General features: G+C 44.6%; 24 non-coding genes and 1 pseudogene across 24 annotated transcripts; all 25 read left to right on the top strand.

The window, feature by feature from the left end:
* Window positions 1-914: 914 nt before the first annotated feature.
* LOC124487715 lies at window positions 915-1,094 on the top strand (annotated as a pseudogene).
* Window positions 1,095-1,514: 420 nt separating this feature from the next.
* On the top strand, window positions 1,515-1,727 carry LOC124487690. Its single transcript, XR_006958458.1, has one exon. It is a non-coding gene; the product is annotated as a small nucleolar RNA U3 (small nucleolar RNA).
* Window positions 1,728-2,146: 419 nt separating this feature from the next.
* LOC124487742 lies at window positions 2,147-2,359 on the top strand. The gene has a single exon (XR_006958503.1). It is a non-coding gene; the product is annotated as a small nucleolar RNA U3 (small nucleolar RNA).
* A 420-nt stretch (window positions 2,360-2,779) lies between these two features.
* Window positions 2,780-2,992, top strand: LOC124487741. The gene has a single exon (XR_006958502.1). It is a non-coding gene; the product is annotated as a small nucleolar RNA U3 (small nucleolar RNA).
* A 420-nt stretch (window positions 2,993-3,412) lies between these two features.
* On the top strand, window positions 3,413-3,625 carry LOC124487740. Its single transcript, XR_006958501.1, has one exon. It is a non-coding gene; the product is annotated as a small nucleolar RNA U3 (small nucleolar RNA).
* A 420-nt stretch (window positions 3,626-4,045) lies between these two features.
* On the top strand, window positions 4,046-4,258 carry LOC124487739. The gene has a single exon (XR_006958500.1). It is a non-coding gene; the product is annotated as a small nucleolar RNA U3 (small nucleolar RNA).
* Window positions 4,259-4,678: 420 nt separating this feature from the next.
* Window positions 4,679-4,890, top strand: LOC124487655. Its single transcript, XR_006958425.1, has one exon. It is a non-coding gene; the product is annotated as a small nucleolar RNA U3 (small nucleolar RNA).
* Window positions 4,891-5,310: 420 nt separating this feature from the next.
* On the top strand, window positions 5,311-5,523 carry LOC124487737. The gene has a single exon (XR_006958498.1). It is a non-coding gene; the product is annotated as a small nucleolar RNA U3 (small nucleolar RNA).
* A 420-nt stretch (window positions 5,524-5,943) lies between these two features.
* LOC124487736 lies at window positions 5,944-6,156 on the top strand. Its single transcript, XR_006958497.1, has one exon. It is a non-coding gene; the product is annotated as a small nucleolar RNA U3 (small nucleolar RNA).
* Window positions 6,157-6,576: 420 nt separating this feature from the next.
* Window positions 6,577-6,789, top strand: LOC124487735. Its single transcript, XR_006958496.1, has one exon. It is a non-coding gene; the product is annotated as a small nucleolar RNA U3 (small nucleolar RNA).
* A 420-nt stretch (window positions 6,790-7,209) lies between these two features.
* LOC124487734 lies at window positions 7,210-7,422 on the top strand. Its single transcript, XR_006958495.1, has one exon. It is a non-coding gene; the product is annotated as a small nucleolar RNA U3 (small nucleolar RNA).
* Window positions 7,423-7,842: 420 nt separating this feature from the next.
* Window positions 7,843-8,055, top strand: LOC124487733. The gene has a single exon (XR_006958494.1). It is a non-coding gene; the product is annotated as a small nucleolar RNA U3 (small nucleolar RNA).
* Window positions 8,056-8,475: 420 nt separating this feature from the next.
* Window positions 8,476-8,688, top strand: LOC124487732. The gene has a single exon (XR_006958493.1). It is a non-coding gene; the product is annotated as a small nucleolar RNA U3 (small nucleolar RNA).
* Window positions 8,689-9,108: 420 nt separating this feature from the next.
* Window positions 9,109-9,321, top strand: LOC124487731. Its single transcript, XR_006958492.1, has one exon. It is a non-coding gene; the product is annotated as a small nucleolar RNA U3 (small nucleolar RNA).
* Window positions 9,322-9,741: 420 nt separating this feature from the next.
* LOC124487730 lies at window positions 9,742-9,954 on the top strand. The gene has a single exon (XR_006958491.1). It is a non-coding gene; the product is annotated as a small nucleolar RNA U3 (small nucleolar RNA).
* Window positions 9,955-10,374: 420 nt separating this feature from the next.
* On the top strand, window positions 10,375-10,587 carry LOC124487729. Its single transcript, XR_006958490.1, has one exon. It is a non-coding gene; the product is annotated as a small nucleolar RNA U3 (small nucleolar RNA).
* A 420-nt stretch (window positions 10,588-11,007) lies between these two features.
* LOC124487728 lies at window positions 11,008-11,220 on the top strand. Its single transcript, XR_006958489.1, has one exon. It is a non-coding gene; the product is annotated as a small nucleolar RNA U3 (small nucleolar RNA).
* A 420-nt stretch (window positions 11,221-11,640) lies between these two features.
* On the top strand, window positions 11,641-11,853 carry LOC124487726. Its single transcript, XR_006958487.1, has one exon. It is a non-coding gene; the product is annotated as a small nucleolar RNA U3 (small nucleolar RNA).
* Window positions 11,854-12,273: 420 nt separating this feature from the next.
* Window positions 12,274-12,486, top strand: LOC124487724. Its single transcript, XR_006958486.1, has one exon. It is a non-coding gene; the product is annotated as a small nucleolar RNA U3 (small nucleolar RNA).
* Window positions 12,487-12,906: 420 nt separating this feature from the next.
* Window positions 12,907-13,119, top strand: LOC124487760. Its single transcript, XR_006958521.1, has one exon. It is a non-coding gene; the product is annotated as a small nucleolar RNA U3 (small nucleolar RNA).
* Window positions 13,120-13,540: 421 nt separating this feature from the next.
* LOC124487749 lies at window positions 13,541-13,753 on the top strand. Its single transcript, XR_006958510.1, has one exon. It is a non-coding gene; the product is annotated as a small nucleolar RNA U3 (small nucleolar RNA).
* A 420-nt stretch (window positions 13,754-14,173) lies between these two features.
* Window positions 14,174-14,386, top strand: LOC124487701. The gene has a single exon (XR_006958469.1). It is a non-coding gene; the product is annotated as a small nucleolar RNA U3 (small nucleolar RNA).
* Window positions 14,387-14,806: 420 nt separating this feature from the next.
* LOC124487697 lies at window positions 14,807-15,019 on the top strand. Its single transcript, XR_006958465.1, has one exon. It is a non-coding gene; the product is annotated as a small nucleolar RNA U3 (small nucleolar RNA).
* Window positions 15,020-15,439: 420 nt separating this feature from the next.
* LOC124487659 lies at window positions 15,440-15,652 on the top strand. The gene has a single exon (XR_006958429.1). It is a non-coding gene; the product is annotated as a small nucleolar RNA U3 (small nucleolar RNA).
* A 420-nt stretch (window positions 15,653-16,072) lies between these two features.
* Window positions 16,073-16,285, top strand: LOC124487692. Its single transcript, XR_006958460.1, has one exon. It is a non-coding gene; the product is annotated as a small nucleolar RNA U3 (small nucleolar RNA).
* Window positions 16,286-19,044: the final 2,759 nt, after the last annotated feature.

Genomic DNA, 19,044 nt, shown 5'->3' with positions numbered 1-19,044 from the left:
GGCGGCTGGTGGGGTCCTGGGACAACTCGAGGCCCAAGGGCGAGGCGCTCCCGCCCCACTACGGGCAGGTGGTGGGGTGGGCCGGTCGTCATGCGGCGTGTCGGGAGTGGGACCTGTGCCTCGACCACCGGGGCCTGTACAACGCCCTGGTATTGAAGAGGGGGCCGACGGGGTGGGCCCGGCCGGGTGGGCCTTCGTCAACCACCGGGGCCTGTCCAACCGGGAGCGGGACCTCAACTGGCTGGGGGTCCTAAGGAGGCTGCCGGTCAGGGAGGTCCTCCACAATCACGGCCTCTCCCGGCTGCGTACGTGTCCGCGGGCGGCCTGTGGAGGTGTGGAGGAGACGGTAGCTCACGCCTTCGTCGAATGTAGCTTTGTGAAGGAGGTGTGGGGGGAGCTGGGCCGCGTCTTCCGCGGCTTGGGGGCCCTGTCCCTGTCCTGGGACCTACTAATGTTGGGGTTGGGCCTGCGGGGGAGGGGGCGGGAGGGTTTCCTGCTCTGGCTCCTGCTGTCGGTGGGGAAGACAGTCCTCTGGGACGCTCGAAGGGAGCTGGTGCGCCACCGGGTGGACTGGGGTGTGGGAGGGGTGGTGTGGAGAGTGAGGGCCGAGCTCCAGAGGAGGAGGGAGATGGAGAGGGTCCGTTGGGGGTACCACGCCGCCCTAGAGAGGTGGCGGCCTCTGTTCCCCTAGTGGGGTTTTTGACCTTTGATGTGTAGTTGGAGGGTTTGTGGACTGTGATGGTTTTTTCTCCTGTTTTGGTTGTTTTTCTGGCTGGTTGATGTCTGTGGTTTTGTTTGTAAGGTTTTGTTTGTGTTGTATTTTCACCTGTTTTTGTTTTCCTTGACCGGTGTGGTCCGAGTGGTTAGTGGGCCTGATGTTTGTTTTGTCTTGTTATGGAAATAAATCTATTGAGAAGTCTTTGAGAAATGTGTTTCTAAGGAGTGGTCTCGCTATCCATGATGAAGATGCAGATGTTTCCTTCTGAGCAGGAATCTGGTGGAAAGGTGTGGCTTTGTTCACTGTCCTACCACGGTTGATGACTGTTCCGAGTTCTTGAATGGAACTTGGATGAAGGGATCATGTTCTGAGTGGATTTACGTTGATTGTTCAAACGAAAATCAGTCACAGGTATGTTTGCATCTGTCTCATGATGTGCTGGACTGTGCGATTTGCGACACTGCTGGGATGTGGAGCGATTGCGGTTGCAATAACGGCCTTGATGTTGATCGATACTTGGATCCGTGCCAAGTTTAGCTGATTCCACAATTTGGTTCTCTCTATGCAAGGAATCCACTGATCCAAACCAACACTTTGGTTCTCTCTGCAAAGTTTTGTCATGTGGAAGATTTCAGAACTCTGCGTGAAATGTCTTTGACCAAGAGACAGATTTGCCGTGTCGCGGCTTCTGAATAATTGATTGTTACAGTCGTCGACCGTTCAGATGGCTTTGGAAACCAGAGGTGCGTATGCGCTCCTCGAGATATAAAGCCAGGTTGTTCCCAAACCATCAAGCAAGACTATACTTTCAGGGATCATTTCTATAGTTTGTTCTTTGAGAAATGTGTTTCTAAGGAGTGGTCTCGCTATCCATGATGAAGATGCAGATGTTCCCTTCTGAGCAGGAATCTGGTGGAAAGGTTTGGCTTTGTTCACTGTCCTACCACCGTTGATGACTGTTCCGAGTTCTTGAATGGAACTTGGATGAAGGGATCATGTTCTGAGTGGATTTACATTGTTTGTTCAAACGAAAATCAGTCACAGGAATGTTTGCATCTGTCTCATGATGTGCTGGACTGTGCGATTTGCGACACGGCTGGGATGTGGAGCGATTGCGGTTGCAATAACGGCCTTGATGTTGATCGATACTTGGATCCGTGCCAAGTTTAGCTGATTCCACAATTTGGTTCTCTCTATGCAAGGAATCCACTGATCCAAACAACACTTTGGTTCTCTCTGCAACGTTTTGTCATGTGGAAGATTTCAGAAGTCTGCGTGAAATGTCTTTGACCAAGAGACAGATTTGCCGTGTCTCGGCTTCTGCATAATTGATTGTTACAGTCGTCGACCGTTCAGATGGCTTTGGAAACCAGAGGTGCGTATGCGCTCCTCGAGATATAAAGCCAGGTTGTTCCCAATCCATCAAGCAAGACTATACTTTCAGGGATCATTTCTATAGTTTGTTCTTTGAGAAATGTGTTTCTAAGGAGTGGTCTCGCTATCCATGATGAAGATGCAGATGTTCCCTTCTGAGCAGGAATCTGGTGGAAAGGTGTGGCTTTGTTCACTGTCCTACCACCGTTGATGACTGTTCCGAGTTCTTGAATGGAACTTGGATGAAGGGATCATGTTCTGAGTGGATTTACATTGATTGTTCAAACGAAAATCAGTCACAGGAATGTTTGCATCTGTCTCATGATGTGCTGGACTGTGCGATTTGCGACACGGCTGGGATGTGGAGCGATTGCGGTTGCAATAACGGCCTTGATGTTGATCGATACTTGGATCCGTGCCAAGTTTAGCTGATTCCACAATTTGGTTCTCTCTATGCAAGGAATCCACTGATCCAAACCAACACTTTGGTTCTCTCTGCAACGTTTTGTCATGTGGAAGATTTCAGAAGTCTGCGTGAAATGTCTTTGACCAAGAGACAGATTTGCCGTGTCTCGGCTTCTGCATAATTGATTGTTACAGTCGTCGACCGTTCAGATGGCTTTGGAAACCAGAGGTGCGTATGCGCTCCTCGAGATATAAAGCCAGGTTGTTCCCAATCCATCAAGCAAGACTATACTTTCAGGGATCATTTCTATAGTTTGTTCTTTGAGAAATGTGTTTCTAAGGAGTGGTCTCGCTATCCATGATGAAGATGCAGATGTTCCCTTCTGAGCAGGAATCTGGTGGAAAGGTGTGGCTTTGTTCACTGTCCTACCACCGTTGATGACTGTTCCGAGTTCTTGAATGGAACTTGGATGAAGGGATCATGTTCTGAGTGGATTTACATTGATTGTTCAAACGAAAATCAGTCACAGTAATGTTTGCATCTGTCTCATGATGTGCTGGACTGTGCGATTTGCGACACGGCTGGGATGTGGAGCGATTGCGGTTGCAATAACGGCCTTGATGTTGATCGATACTTGGATCCGTGCCAAGTTTAGCTGATTCCACAATTTGGTTCTCTCTATGCAAGGAATCCACTGATCCAAACCAACACTTTGGTTCTCTCTGCAACGTTTTGTCATGTGGGAGATTTCAGAACTCTGCGTGAAATGTCTTTGACCAAGAGACAGATTCCACGTGTCGCGGCTTCTGCATGATTGATTGTTACAGGTGTCGACCGTTCAGATGGCTTGGGAAACCAGAGGTGCGTATGCGCTCCTCGAGATATAAAGCCAGGTTGTTCCCAAACCATCAAGCAAGACTATACTTTCAGGGATCATTTCTATAGTTTGTTCTTTGAGAAATGTGTTTCTAAGGAGTGGTCTCGCTATCCATGATGAAGATGCAGATGTTCCCTTCTGAGCAGGAATCTGGTGGAAAGGTGTGGCTTTGTTCACTGTCCTACCACCGTTGATGACTGTTCCGAGTTCTTGAATGGAACTTGGATGAAGGGATCATGTTCTGAGTGGATTTACATTGATTGTTCAAACGAAAATCAGTCACAGGAATGTTTGCATCTGTCTCATGATGTGCTGGACTGTGCGATTTGCGACACGGCTGGGATGTGGAGCGATTGCGGTTGCAATAACGGCCTTGATGTTGATCGATACTTGGATCCGTGCCAAGTTTAGCTGATTCCACAATTTGGTTCTCTCTATGCAAGGAATCCACTGATCCAAACCAACACTTTGGTTCTCTCTGCAACGTTTTGTCATGTGGAAGATTTCAGAACTCTGCGTGAAATGTCTTTGACCAAGAGACAGATTTGCCGTGTCTCGGCTTCTGCATAATTGATTGTTACAGTCGTCGACCGTTCAGATGGCTTTGGAAACCAGAGGTGCGTATGCGCTCCTCGAGATATAAAGCCAGGTTGTTCCCAATCCATCAAGCAAGACTATACTTTCAGGGATCATTTCTATAGTTTGTTCTTTGAGAAATGTGTTTCTAAGGAGTGGTCTCGCTATCCATGATGAAGATGCAGATGTTCCCTTCTGAGCAGGAATCTGGTGGAAAGGTGTGGCTTTGTTCACTGTCCTACCACCGTTGATGACTGTTCCGAGTTCTTGAATGGAACTTGGATGAAGGGATCATGTTCTGAGTGGATTTACATTGATTGTTCAAACGAAAATCAGTCACAGTAATGTTTGCATCTGTCTCATGATGTGCTGGACTGTGCGATTTGCGACACTGCTGGGATGTGGAGCGATTGCGGTTGCAATAACGGCCTTGATGTTGATCGATACTTGGATCCGTGCCAAGTTTAGCTGATTCCACAATTTGGTTCTCTCTATGCAAGGAATCCACTGATCCAAACCAACACTTTGGTTCTCTCTGCAACGTTTTGTCATGTGGAAGATTTCAGAACTCTGCGTGAAATGTCTTTGACCAAGAGACAGATTTGCCGTGTCGCGGCTTCTGCATAATTGATTGTTACAGTCGTCGACCGTTCAGATGGCTTTGGAAACCAGAGGTGCGTATGCGCTCCTCGAGATATAAAGCCAGGTTGTTCCCAATCCATCAAGCAAGACTATACTTTCAGGGATCATTTCTATAGTTTGTTCTTTGAGAAATGTGTTTCTAAGGAGTGGTCTCGCTATCCATGATGAAGATGCAGATGTTCCCTTCTGAGCAGGAATCTGGTGGAAAGGTGTGGTTTGTTCACTGTCCTACCACCGTTGATGACTGTTCCGAGTTCTTGAATGGAACTTGGATGAAGGGATCATGTTCTGAGTGGATTTACATTGATTGTTCAAACGAAAATCAGTCACAGTAATGTTTGCATCTGTCTCATGATGTGCTGGACTGTGCGATTTGCGACACTGCTGGGATGTGGAGCGATTGCGGTTGCAATAACGGCCTTGATGTTGATCGATACTTGGATCCGTGCCAAGTTTAGCTGATTCCACAATTTGGTTCTCTCTATGCAAGGAATCCACTGATCCAAACCAACACTTTGGTTCTCTCTGCAACGTTTTGTCATGTGGAAGATTTCAGAAGTCTGCGTGAAATGTCTTTGACCAAGAGACAGATTTGCCGTGTCTCGGCTTCTGCATAATTGATTGTTACAGTCGTCGACCGTTCAGATGGCTTTGGAAACCAGAGGTGCGTATGCGCTCCTCGAGATATAAAGCCAGGTTGTTCCCAATCCATCAAGCAAGACTATACTTTCAGGGATCATTTCTATAGTTTGTTCTTTGAGAAATGTGTTTCTAAGGAGTGGTCTCGCTATCCATGATGAAGATGCAGATGTTCCCTTCTGAGCAGGAATCTGGTGGAAAGGTGTGGCTTTGTTCACTGTCCTACCACCGTTGATGACTGTTCCGAGTTCTTGAATGGAACTTGGATGAAGGGATCATGTTCTGAGTGGATTTACATTGATTGTTCAAACGAAAATCAGTCACAGTAATGTTTGCATCTGTCTCATGATGTGCTGGACTGTGCGATTTGCGACACGGCTGGGATGTGGAGCGATTGCGGTTGCAATAACGGCCTTGATGTTGATCGATACTTGGATCCGTGCCAAGTTTAGCTGATTCCACAATTTGGTTCTCTCTATGCAAGGAATCCACTGATCCAAACCAACACTTTGGTTCTCTCTGCAACGTTTTGTCATGTGGGAGATTTCAGAACTCTGCGTGAAATGTCTTTGACCAAGAGACAGATTCCACGTGTCGCGGCTTCTGCATGATTGATTGTTACAGGTGTCGACCGTTCAGATGGCTTGGGAAACCAGAGGTGCGTATGCGCTCCTCGAGATATAAAGCCAGGTTGTTCCCAAACCATCAAGCAAGACTATACTTTCAGGGATCATTTCTATAGTTTGTTCTTTGAGAAATGTGTTTCTAAGGAGTGGTCTCGCTATCCATGATGAAGATGCAGATGTTCCCTTCTGAGCAGGAATCTGGTGGAAAGGTGTGGCTTTGTTCACTGTCCTACCACCGTTGATGACTGTTCCGAGTTCTTGAATGGAACTTGGATGAAGGGATCATGTTCTGAGTGGATTTACATTGATTGTTCAAACGAAAATCAGTCACAGGAATGTTTGCATCTGTCTCATGATGTGCTGGACTGTGCGATTTGCGACACGGCTGGGATGTGGAGCGATTGCGGTTGCAATAACGGCCTTGATGTTGATCGATACTTGGATCCGTGCCAAGTTTAGCTGATTCCACAATTTGGTTCTCTCTATGCAAGGAATCCACTGATCCAAACCAACACTTTGGTTCTCTCTGCAACGTTTTGTCATGTGGAAGATTTCAGAACTCTGCGTGAAATGTCTTTGACCAAGAGACAGATTTGCCGTGTCTCGGCTTCTGCATAATTGATTGTTACAGTCGTCGACCGTTCAGATGGCTTTGGAAACCAGAGGTGCGTATGCGCTCCTCGAGATATAAAGCCAGGTTGTTCCCAATCCATCAAGCAAGACTATACTTTCAGGGATCATTTCTATAGTTTGTTCTTTGAGAAATGTGTTTCTAAGGAGTGGTCTCGCTATCCATGATGAAGATGCAGATGTTCCCTTCTGAGCAGGAATCTGGTGGAAAGGTGTGGCTTTGTTCACTGTCCTACCACCGTTGATGACTGTTCCGAGTTCTTGAATGGAACTTGGATGAAGGGATCATGTTCTGAGTGGATTTACATTGATTGTTCAAACGAAAATCAGTCACAGTAATGTTTGCATCTGTCTCATGATGTGCTGGACTGTGCGATTTGCGACACGGCTGGGATGTGGAGCGATTGCGGTTGCAATAACGGCCTTGATGTTGATCGATACTTGGATCCGTGCCAAGTTTAGCTGATTCCACAATTTGGTTCTCTCTATGCAAGGAATCCACTGATCCAAACCAACACTTTGGTTCTCTCTGCAACGTTTTGTCATGTGGGAGATTTCAGAACTCTGCGTGAAATGTCTTTGACCAAGAGACAGATTCCACGTGTCGCGGCTTCTGCATGATTGATTGTTACAGGTGTCGACCGTTCAGATGGCTTGGGAAACCAGAGGTGCGTATGCGCTCCTCGAGATATAAAGCCAGGTTGTTCCCAAACCATCAAGCAAGACTATACTTTCAGGGATCATTTCTATAGTTTGTTCTTTGAGAAATGTGTTTCTAAGGAGTGGTCTCGCTATCCATGATGAAGATGCAGATGTTCCCTTCTGAGCAGGAATCTGGTGGAAAGGTGTGGCTTTGTTCACTGTCCTACCACCGTTGATGACTGTTCCGAGTTCTTGAATGGAACTTGGATGAAGGGATCATGTTCTGAGTGGATTTACATTGATTGTTCAAACGAAAATCAGTCACAGGAATGTTTGCATCTGTCTCATGATGTGCTGGACTGTGCGATTTGCGACACGGCTGGGATGTGGAGCGATTGCGGTTGCAATAACGGCCTTGATGTTGATCGATACTTGGATCCGTGCCAAGTTTAGCTGATTCCACAATTTGGTTCTCTCTATGCAAGGAATCCACTGATCCAAACCAACACTTTGGTTCTCTCTGCAACGTTTTGTCATGTGGAAGATTTCAGAACTCTGCGTGAAATGTCTTTGACCAAGAGACAGATTTGCCGTGTCTCGGCTTCTGCATAATTGATTGTTACAGTCGTCGACCGTTCAGATGGCTTTGGAAACCAGAGGTGCGTATGCGCTCCTCGAGATATAAAGCCAGGTTGTTCCCAATCCATCAAGCAAGACTATACTTTCAGGGATCATTTCTATAGTTTGTTCTTTGAGAAATGTGTTTCTAAGGAGTGGTCTCGCTATCCATGATGAAGATGCAGATGTTCCCTTCTGAGCAGGAATCTGGTGGAAAGGTGTGGCTTTGTTCACTGTCCTACCACCGTTGATGACTGTTCCGAGTTCTTGAATGGAACTTGGATGAAGGGATCATGTTCTGAGTGGATTTACATTGATTGTTCAAACGAAAATCAGTCACAGGAATGTTTGCATCTGTCTCATGATGTGCTGGACTGTGCGATTTGCGACACGGCTGGGATGTGGAGCGATTGCGGTTGCAATAACGGCCTTGATGTTGATCGATACTTGGATCCGTGCCAAGTTTAGCTGATTCCACAATTTGGTTCTCTCTATGCAAGGAATCCACTGATCCAAACCAACACTTTGGTTCTCTCTGCAACGTTTTGTCATGTGGAAGATTTCAGAACTCTGCGTGAAATGTCTTTGACCAAGAGACAGATTTGCCGTGTCTCGGCTTCTGCATAATTGATTGTTACAGTCGTCGACCGTTCAGATGGCTTTGGAAACCAGAGGTGCGTATGCGCTCCTCGAGATATAAAGCCAGGTTGTTCCCAATCCATCAAGCAAGACTATACTTTCAGGGATCATTTCTATAGTTTGTTCTTTGAGAAATGTGTTTCTAAGGAGTGGTCTCGCTATCCATGATGAAGATGCAGATGTTCCCTTCTGAGCAGGAATCTGGTGGAAAGGTGTGGCTTTGTTCACTGTCCTACCACCGTTGATGACTGTTCCGAGTTCTTGAATGGAACTTGGATGAAGGGATCATGTTCTGAGTGGATTTACATTGATTGTTCAAACGAAAATCAGTCACAGTAATGTTTGCATCTGTCTCATGATGTGCTGGACTGTGCGATTTGCGACACTGCTGGGATGTGGAGCGATTGCGGTTGCAATAACGGCCTTGATGTTGATCGATACTTGGATCCGTGCCAAGTTTAGCTGATTCCACAATTTGGTTCTCTCTATGCAAGGAATCCACTGATCCAAACCAACACTTTGGTTCTCTCTGCAACGTTTTGTCATGTGGAAGATTTCAGAACTCTGCGTGAAATGTCTTTGACCAAGAGACAGATTCCACGTGTCGCGGCTTCTGCATGATTGATTGTTACAGGTGTCGACCGTTCAGATGGCTTGGGAAACCAGAGGTGCGTATGCGCTCCTCGAGATATAAAGCCAGGTTGTTCCCAAACCATCAAGCAAGACTATACTTTCAGGGATCATTTCTATAGTTTGTTCTTTGAGAAATGTGTTTCTAAGGAGTGGTCTCGCTATCCATGATGAAGATGCAGATGTTCCCTTCTGAGCAGGAATCTGGTGGAAAGGTGTGGCTTTGTTCACTGTCCTACCACCGTTGATGACTGTTCCGAGTTCTTGAATGGAACTTGGATGAAGGGATCATGTTCTGAGTGGATTTACATTGATTGTTCAAACGAAAATCAGTCACAGTAATGTTTGCATCTGTCTCATGATGTGCTGGACTGTGCGATTTGCGACACTGCTGGGATGTGGAGCGATTGCGGTTGCAATAACGGCCTTGATGTTGATCGATACTTGGATCCGTGCCAAGTTTAGCTGATTCCACAATTTGGTTCTCTCTATGCAAGGAATCCACTGATCCAAACCAACACTTTGGTTCTCTCTGCAACGTTTTGTCATGTGGGAGATTTCAGAACTCTGCGTGAAATGTCTTTGACCAAGAGACAGATTCCACGTGTCGCGGCTTCTGCATGATTGATTGTTACAGGTGTCGACCGTTCAGATGGCTTGGGAAACCAGAGGTGCGTATGCGCTCCTCGAGATATAAAGCCAGGTTGTTCCCAAACCATCAAGCAAGACTATACTTTCAGGGATCATTTCTATAGTTTGTTCTTTGAGAAATGTGTTTCTAAGGAGTGGTCTCGCTATCCATGATGAAGATGCAGATGTTCCCTTCTGAGCAGGAATCTGGTGGAAAGGTGTGGCTTTGTTCACTGTCCTACCACCGTTGATGACTGTTCCGAGTTCTTGAATGGAACTTGGATGAAGGGATCATGTTCTGAGTGGATTTACATTGATTGTTCAAACGAAAATCAGTCACAGGAATGTTTGCATCTGTCTCATGATGTGCTGGACTGTGCGATTTGCGACACTGCTGGGATGTGGAGCGATTGCGGTTGCAATAACGGCCTTGATGTTGATCGATACTTGGATCCGTGCCAAGTTTAGCTGATTCCACAATTTGGTTCTCTCTATGCAAGGAATCCACTGATCCAAACCAACACTTTGGTTCTCTCTGCAACGTTTTGTCATGTGGAAGATTTCAGAACTCTGCGTGAAATGTCTTTGACCAAGAGACAGATTTGCCGTGTCTCGGCTTCTGCATAATTGATTGTTACAGTCGTCGACCGTTCAGATGGCTTTGGAAACCAGAGGTGCGTATGCGCTCCTCGAGATATAAAGCCAGGTTGTTCCCAATCCATCAAGCAAGACTATACTTTCAGGGATCATTTCTATAGTTTGTTCTTTGAGAAATGTGTTTCTAAGGAGTGGTCTCGCTATCCATGATGAAGATGCAGATGTTCCCTTCTGAGCAGGAATCTGGTGGAAAGGTGTGGCTTTGTTCACTGTCCTACCACCGTTGATGACTGTTCCGAGTTCTTGAATGGAACTTGGATGAAGGGATCATGTTCTGAGTGGATTTACATTGATTGTTCAAACGAAAATCAGTCACAGGAATGTTTGCATCTGTCTCATGATGTGCTGGACTGTGCGATTTGCGACACTGCTGGGATGTGGAGCGATTGCGGTTGCAATAACGGCCTTGATGTTGATCGATACTTGGATCCGTGCCAAGTTTAGCTGATTCCACAATTTGGTTCTCTCTATGCAAGGAATCGACTGATCCAAACCAACACTTTGGTTCTCTCTGCAACGTTTTGTCATGTGGAAGATTTCAGAACTCTGCGTGAAATGTCTTTGACCAAGAGACAGATTTGCCGTGTCTCGGCTTCTGCATAATTGATTGTTACAGTCGTCGACCGTTCAGATGGCTTTGGAAACCAGAGGTGCGTATGCGCTCCTCGAGATATAAAGCCAGGTTGTTCCCAATCCATCAAGCAAGACTATACTTTCAGGGATCATTTCTATAGTTTGTTCTTTGAGAAATGTGTTTCTAAGGAGTGGTCTCGCTATCCATGATGAAGATGCAGATGTTCCCTTCTGAGCAGGAATCTGGTGGAAAGGTGTGGCTTTGTTCACTGTCCTACCACCGTTGATGACTGTTCCGAGTTCTTGAATGGAACTTGGATGAAGGGATCATGTTCTGAGTGGATTTACATTGATTGTTCAAACGAAAATCAGTCACAGTAATGTTTGCATCTGTCTCATGATGTGCTGGACTGTGCGATTTGCGACACTGCTGGGATGTGGAGCGATTGCGGTTGCAATAACGGCCTTGATGTTGATCGATACTTGGATCCGTGCCAAGTTTAGCTGATTCCACAATTTGGTTCTCTCTATGCAAGGAATCCACTGATCCAAACCAACACTTTGGTTCTCTCTGCAACGTTTTGTCATGTGGAAGATTTCAGAAGTCTGCGTGAAATGTCTTTGACCAAGAGACAGATTTGCCGTGTCGCGGCTTCTGAATAATTGATTGTTACAGTCGTCGACCGTTCAGATGGCTTTGGAAACCAGAGGTGCGTATGCGCTCCTCGAGATATAAAGCCAGGTTGTTCCCAATCCATCAAGCAAGACTATACTTTCAGGGATCATTTCTATAGTTTGTTCTTTGAGAAATGTGTTTCTAAGGAGTGGTCTCGCTATCCATGATGAAGATGCAGATGTTCCCTTCTGAGCAGGAATCTGGTGGAAAGGTGTGGCTTTGTTCACTGTCCTACCACCGTTGATGACTGTTCCGAGTTCTTGAATGGAACTTGGATGAAGGGATCATGTTCTGAGTGGATTTACATTGATTGTTCAAACGAAAATCAGTCACAGTAATGTTTGCATCTGTCTCATGATGTGCTGGACTGTGCGATTTGCGACACTGCTGGGATGTGGAGCGATTGCGGTTGCAATAACGGCCTTGATGTTGATCGATACTTGGATCCGTGCCAAGTTTAGCTGATTCCACAATTTGGTTCTCTCTATGCAAGGAATCCACTGATCCAAACCAACACTTTGGTTCTCTCTGCAACGTTTTGTCATGTGGAAGATTTCAGAACTCTGCGTGAAATGTCTTTGACCAAGAGACAGATTCCACGTGTCGCGGCTTCTGCATGATTGATTGTTACAGGTGTCGACCGTTCAGATGGCTTTGGAAACCAGAGGTGCGTATGCGCTCCTCGAGATATAAAGCCAGGTTGTTCCCAATCCATCAAGCAAGACTATACTTTCAGGGATCATTTCTATAGTTTGTTCTTTGAGAAATGTGTTTCTAAGGAGTGGTCTCGCTATCCATGATGAAGATGCAGATGTTCCCTTCTGAGCAGGAATCTGGTGGAAAGGTGTGGCTTTGTTCACTGTCCTACCACCGTTGATGACTGTTCCGAGTTCTTGAATGGAACTTGGATGAAGGGATCATGTTCTGAGTGGATTTACATTGATTGTTCAAACGAAAATCAGTCACAGGAATGTTTGCATCTGTCTCATGATGTGCTGGACTGTGCGATTTGCGACACGGCTGGGATGTGGAGCGATTGCGGTTGCAATAACGGCCTTGATGTTGATCGATACTTGGATCCGTGCCAAGTTTAGCTGATTCCACAATTTGGTTCTCTCTATGCAAGGAATCGACTGATCCAAACCAACACTTTGGTTCTCTCTGCAACGTTTTGTCATGTGGAAGATTTCAGAACTCTGCGTGAAATGTCTTTGACCAAGAGACAGATTCCACGTGTCGCGGCTTCTGCATGATTGATTGTTACAGGTGTCGACCGTTCAGATGGCTTTGGAAACCAGAGGTGCGTATGCGCTCCTCGAGATATAAAGCCAGGTTGTTCCCAATCCATCAAGCAAGACTATACTTTCAGGGATCATTTCTATAGTTTGTTCTTTGAGAAATGTGTTTCTAAGGAGTGGTCTCGCTATCCATGATGAAGATGCAGATGTTCCCTTCTGAGCAGGAATCTGGTGGAAAGGTGTGACTTTGTTCACTGTCCTACCACCGTTGATGACTGTTCCGAGTTCTTGAATGGAACTTGGATGAAGGGATCATGTTCTGAGTGGATTTACAGTTGATTGTTCAAACGAAAATCAGTCACAGTAATGTTTGCATCTGTCTCATGATGTGCTGGACTGTGCGATTTGCGACACGGCTGGGATGTGGAGCGATTGCGGTTGCAATAACGGCCTTGATGTTGATCGATACTTGGATCCGTGCCAAGTTTAGCTGATTCCACAATTTGGTTCTCTCTATGCAAGGAATCGACTGATCCAAAACAACACTTTGGTTCTCTCTGCAACGTTTTGTCATGTGGAAGATTTCAGAACTCTGCGTGAAATGTCTTTGACCAAGAGACAGATTCCACGTGTCGCGGCTTCTGCATGATTGATTGTTACAGGTGTCGACCGTTCAGATGGCTTTGGAAACCAGAGGTGCGTATGCGCTCCTCGAGATATAAAGCCAGGTTGTTCCCAATCCATCAAGCAAGACTATACTTTCAGGGATCATTTCTATAGTTTGTTCTTTGAGAAATGTGTTTCTAAGGAGTGGTCTCGCTATCCATGATGAAGATGCAGATGTTCCCTTCTGAGCAGGAATCTGGTGGAAAGGTGTGACTTTGTTCACTGTCCTACCACCGTTGATGACTGTTCCGAGTTCTTGAATGGAACTTGGATGAAGGGATCATGTTCTGAGTGGATTTACGTTGATTGTTCAAACGTAAATCAGTCACAGTAATGTTTGCATCTGTCTCATGATGTGCTGGACTGTGCAATTTGCGACACGGCTGGGATGTGGAGCGATTGCGGTTGCAATAACGGCCTTGATGTTGATCAATACTTGGATCCGTGCCAAGTTTAGCTGATTCCACAATTTGGTTCTCTCTATGCAAGGAATCGACTGATCCAAACCAACACTTTGGTTCTCTCTGCAACGTTTTGTCATGTGGAAGATTTCAGAACTCTGCGTGAAATGTCTTTGACCAAGAGACAGATTCCATGTGTCGCGGCTTCTGCATGATTGATTGTTACAGGTGTCGACCGTTCAGATGGCTTTGGAAACCAGAGGTACGTATGCGCTCCTTGAGATATAAAGCCAGGTTGTTCCCAATCCATCAAGCAAGACTATACTTTCAGGGATCATTTCTATAGTTTGCTCTTTGAGAAATGTGTTTCTAAGGAGTGGTCTCGCTATCCATGATGAAGATGCAGATGTTCCCTTCTGAGCAGGGATCTGGTGGAAAGGTGTGACTTTGTTCACTGTCCTACCACCGTTGATGACTGTTCCGAGTTCTTGAATGGAGCTTGGATGAAGGGATCATGTTCTGAGTGGATTTACGTTGATTGTTCAAACGAAAATCAGTCACAGTAATGTTTGCATCTGTCTCATGATGTGCTGGACTGTGTGATTTGCGACACGGCTGGGATGTGGAGCGATTGCGGTTGCAATAACGGCCTTGATGTTGATCGATACTTGGATCCGTGCCAAGTTTAGCTGATTCCACAATTTGGTTCTCTCTATGCAAGGAATCGACTGATCCAAACCAACACTTTGGTTCTCTCTGCAACGTTTTGTCATGTGGAAGATTTCAGAACTCTGCGTGAAATGTCTTTGACCAAGAGACAGATTCCATGTGTCGCGGCTTCTGCATGATTGATTGTTACAGGTGTCGACCGTTCAGATGGCTTTGGAAACCAGAGGTGCGTATGCGCTCCTTGAGATATAAAGCCAGGTTGTTCCCAATCCATCAAGCAAGACTATACTTTCAGAGATCATTTCTATAGTTTGTTCTTTGAGAAATGTGTTTTTAAGGAGTGGTCTCGCTATCCATGATGAAGATGCAGATGTTCCCTTCTGAGCAGGAATCTGGTGGAAAGGTGTGGCTTTGTTCACTGTCCTACCACTGTTGATGACTGTTCCGAGTTCTTGAATGGAACTTGGATGAAGGGATCATGTTCTGAGTGGATTTACATTGATTGTTCAAACGAAAATCAGTCACAGGAATGTTTGCATCTGTCTCATGATGTGCTGGACTGTGCGATTTGCGACACGGCTGGGATGTGGAGCGATTGCCGTTGCAATAGCGGCCTTGATGTTGATCGATACTTGGATCCGTGCCAAGTTTAGCTGATTCCACAATTTGGTTCTCTCTATGCAAGGAATCGACTGATCCAAACCCACACTTTGGTTCTCTCTTCAACGTTTTGTCATGTGGAAGATTTCAGAACTCTGCGTGAAATGTCTTTGACCAAGAGACAGATTCCACGTGTCGCGGCTTCTGCATGATTGATTGTTACAGGTGTCGACCGTTCAGATGGCTTTGGAAACCAGAGGTGCGTATGCGCTCCTCGAGATATAAAGCCAAGTTGTTCCCAATTCATCAAGCAAGACTATACTTTCAGGGATCATTTCTATAGTTTGTTCTTTGAGAAATGTGTTTCTAAGGAGTGGTCTCGCTATCCATGATGAAGATGCAGATGTTCCCTTCTGAGCAGGAATCAGGTGGAAAGGTGTGACTTTGTTCACTGTCCTACCACCGTTGATGACTGTTCCGAGTTCTTGAATGGAACTTGGATGAAGGGATCATGTTCTGAGTGGATTTACGTTGATTGTTCAAACGTAAATCAGTCACAGTAATGTTTGCATCTGTCTCATGATGTGCTTGACTGTGCGATTTGCGACACGGCTGGGATGTGGAGCGATTGCGGTTGCAATAACGGCCTTGATGTTGATCAATACTTGGATCCGTGCCAAGTTTAGCTGATTCCACAATTTGGTTCTCTCTATGCAAGGAATCGACTGATCCAAACCAACACTTTGGTTCTCTCTGCAACGTTTTGTCATGTGGAAGATTTCAGAACTCTGCGTGAAATGTCTTTGACCAAGAGACAGATTCCATGTGTCGCGGCTTCTGCATGATTGATTGTTACAGGTGTCGACCGTTCAGATGGCTTTGGAAACCAGAGGTACGTATGCGCTCCTTGAGATATAAAGCCAGGTTGTTCCCAATCCATCAAGCAAGACTATACTTTCAGGGATCATTTCTATAGTTTGTTCTTTGAGAAATGTGTTTCTAAGGAGTGGTCTCGCTATCCATGATGAAGATGCAGATGTTCCCTTCTGAGCAGGGATCTGGTGGAAAGGTGTGACTTTGTTCACTGTCCTACCACCGTTGATGACTGTTCCGAGTTCTTGAATGGAGCTTGGATGAAGGGATCATGTTCTGAGTGGATTTATGTTGATTGTTCAAACGAAAATCAGTCACAGTAATGTTTGCATCTGTCTCATGATGTGCTGGACTGTGTGATTTGCGACACGGCTGGGATGTGGAGCGATTGCGGTTGCAATAACGGCCTTGATGTTGATCGATACTTGGATCCGTGCCAAGTTTAGCTGATTCCACAATTTGGTTCTCTCTATGCAAGGAATCGACTGATCCAAACCAACACTTTGGTTCTCTCTGCAACGTTTTGTCATGTGGAAGATTTCAGAACTCTGCGTGAAATGTCTTTGACCAGGAGACAGATTTGCCGTGTCGCGGCTTCTGCATAATTGATTGTTACAGTCGTCGACCGTTCAGATGGCTTTGGAAACCAGAGGTGCGTATGCGCTCTTCGAGATATAAAGCCAGGTTGTTCCCAATCCATCAAGCAAGACTATACACAGTAAAATTTGCAGTGTCAAACTAACACTAAAAGAGTTCAATTTAACACTTTTCCTGAGTGTATTTGGTCCTAACCGGAATTGGTGTTAAATTGACTCTTCTCGAAGTGTTATTATTTTAGAGTTAAATTAACTCTAAATTGAGTAAAATTTTAACACGTGCTTACACTGTATTGAGTTATTTAGACTTAACACTAACACTCGCTTACACTGTGTTGAGTTGTTTAGACTTAACACTACAGGTTAAATAACTCTTGACAGTGTAATAATTATTCTAAGTAGTGTTAATTCATTCTTCAAAGAGCTCTTCTTTGAGTTAAATTCCTATGCTAATTAATGCTACATTGAGATAAAAGTTTACACCACACTTGTGTAAACCTTGGTGTTTAATCTACACATCAATTATAATTTTCAATGTCAGGTTGCAAATACTTAATGTTTCAATGTTACAATGTCAAATATACGTGAGTAATCACAAGTTACCACAAAATAATGCATTCAACAACTTTATTTTCATCAGGCCAAGGTATCAAAGCATTTCAAGGAGAACACACAAACTCCACTGACAAAAACCACTGACCTCAGGTCTGCATAAAATGGCAATATGGAATTACATACAGGATAGAATCTCTCATTCCATAAGTCATTTGAGCATCAAATGGTTTGAAGTAAAACAGATCATTTATGTTAAACACCTTTAGAACTCGGTCCGGATGCAACCTGACCTTAAAAGCATGGTAATGGTCATCAAAACACACAGTTTCCAACAGTTTTCCACAGAGCAATACACTGTCATCTTTCAAAGCAATAGTTTTGATTTGATAAAAAACAGGCATCTCAAATGCTACTTCAGTACAGACAATGAAGTCACGGCGGTACTCTGTACCATTATGTTTTATCCACTTGGCAGAAAACACACTAGTTACAGCTCCAAACTTAGAAGCAATATCTGCACCTTCTTTGAGCTCACTAAGCATCAGGATCTTTCCTGGACCAACAGTTAATCTTTCTTGGCTAAAGGACTCCTGATACATTGCCATACAACTTTGGTGCTTTCTTGCTAACGTCTTTGTAATGTTTTTAAAGCTTTTTAATTGTCTCTTAAAGAAATTATGTTTGGCTTCATAACGCATGCACCACATGTGCAAAATTGGTCCGACAGTCCTTATAATTCGAGGGTAATGTATAATAAAGTGATGCTTTGGCAAGAGGTTGATTGTAGGAAATAACTGCTTGAAGAGCCGATGATGATCAATAATTAAATGTTTGAGATAAATGGTCATGCCATCTGACAAAACTGGTGAAAATACAATGTTAACAATCTGTAGAAGCAAAAGCAGAAGAAGCCAGTACTTGTCACCTGTCTCTATTAAATCACCAAAAAGCAAAGGCATATTACGCAATAAGCACCAAGACTGTATGGCATTCAACCCTAAATCATTACTTCCATTAAACAACTTAACTCTTGGCGGACGGTTTCGCTGCTGATTGTAACCGTAGTCAAAAGCATGTATTCTACCAGCCAGTTGTTCAGCATTTAGAAAATTCTCCTGAATGTACTGCAGAACAAGTTTCACTTCAAACTGAGCAACACCCTCTAAAATATCATGCATGATATCTACAGAAAAATTGTTGGCTGTGTTGAAATACTGAAGAGAATTTAACAGACAACTGCGTTTCACACCATATACATGAGGTAGCGTAGGATCTGTTTGTATAGTTTGGCAGTGTTGTTTATGCATATCAACAGTTCTTAGTACAACTTCTGGGTCATCTTCACAAAACACAGTTTGAAAACAATGTTTCTCAAGGAGACAGAAACGACAGCAATATCGAGCCGAAAATGACTCCACAAACCCAAAAAGACCATGCAAACCAAGATTGTCCCCAGTGACCTGAACTATGGTACCATGAATCAAATGTTTAAACATAGGAATTTTGAGTCCTTCTGTCTCGAGTACTTTCAGATCATTGACAAGTGGCTCAAGTATCAAATCAAAACCGTAACGCTTGATGTCCTGTGCATGGAAAAGTGCACCCAAATGAATATTTATCAAAGAGGAATTAAAGATTGGGGGGAAATTCCTTAACGTAAAATATATAGCACCTAATTTATGTAAACCCTTTTTAGAACCCAATGGATTTGCAGTTTCAAAATCATCGTAAAACAGTTGAATTTGTAAGGCATCTTTTTTAATAGAAAATAGGGGACTTTCTTTAAGATAAGTGGCATCTCTCAAGTCTATATATACACCTTCCTTGGAGATGTGCCTGGGCTTTACCATGTCTGGAAGTTCAGGGTTTTGAAAAATTGTCTTCAATGTTTCC

The sequence above is a fragment of the Hypomesus transpacificus genome, chromosome 26 (assembly GCF_021917145.1).
Source record: "Hypomesus transpacificus isolate Combined female chromosome 26, fHypTra1, whole genome shotgun sequence".
NCBI classification, from domain to species: Eukaryota; Metazoa; Chordata; class Actinopteri; order Osmeriformes; family Osmeridae; genus Hypomesus; species Hypomesus transpacificus.
The sequence above is the reverse complement of the archived record's forward strand: the minus strand, read 5'-3'. Positions and strand labels throughout refer to the sequence as shown.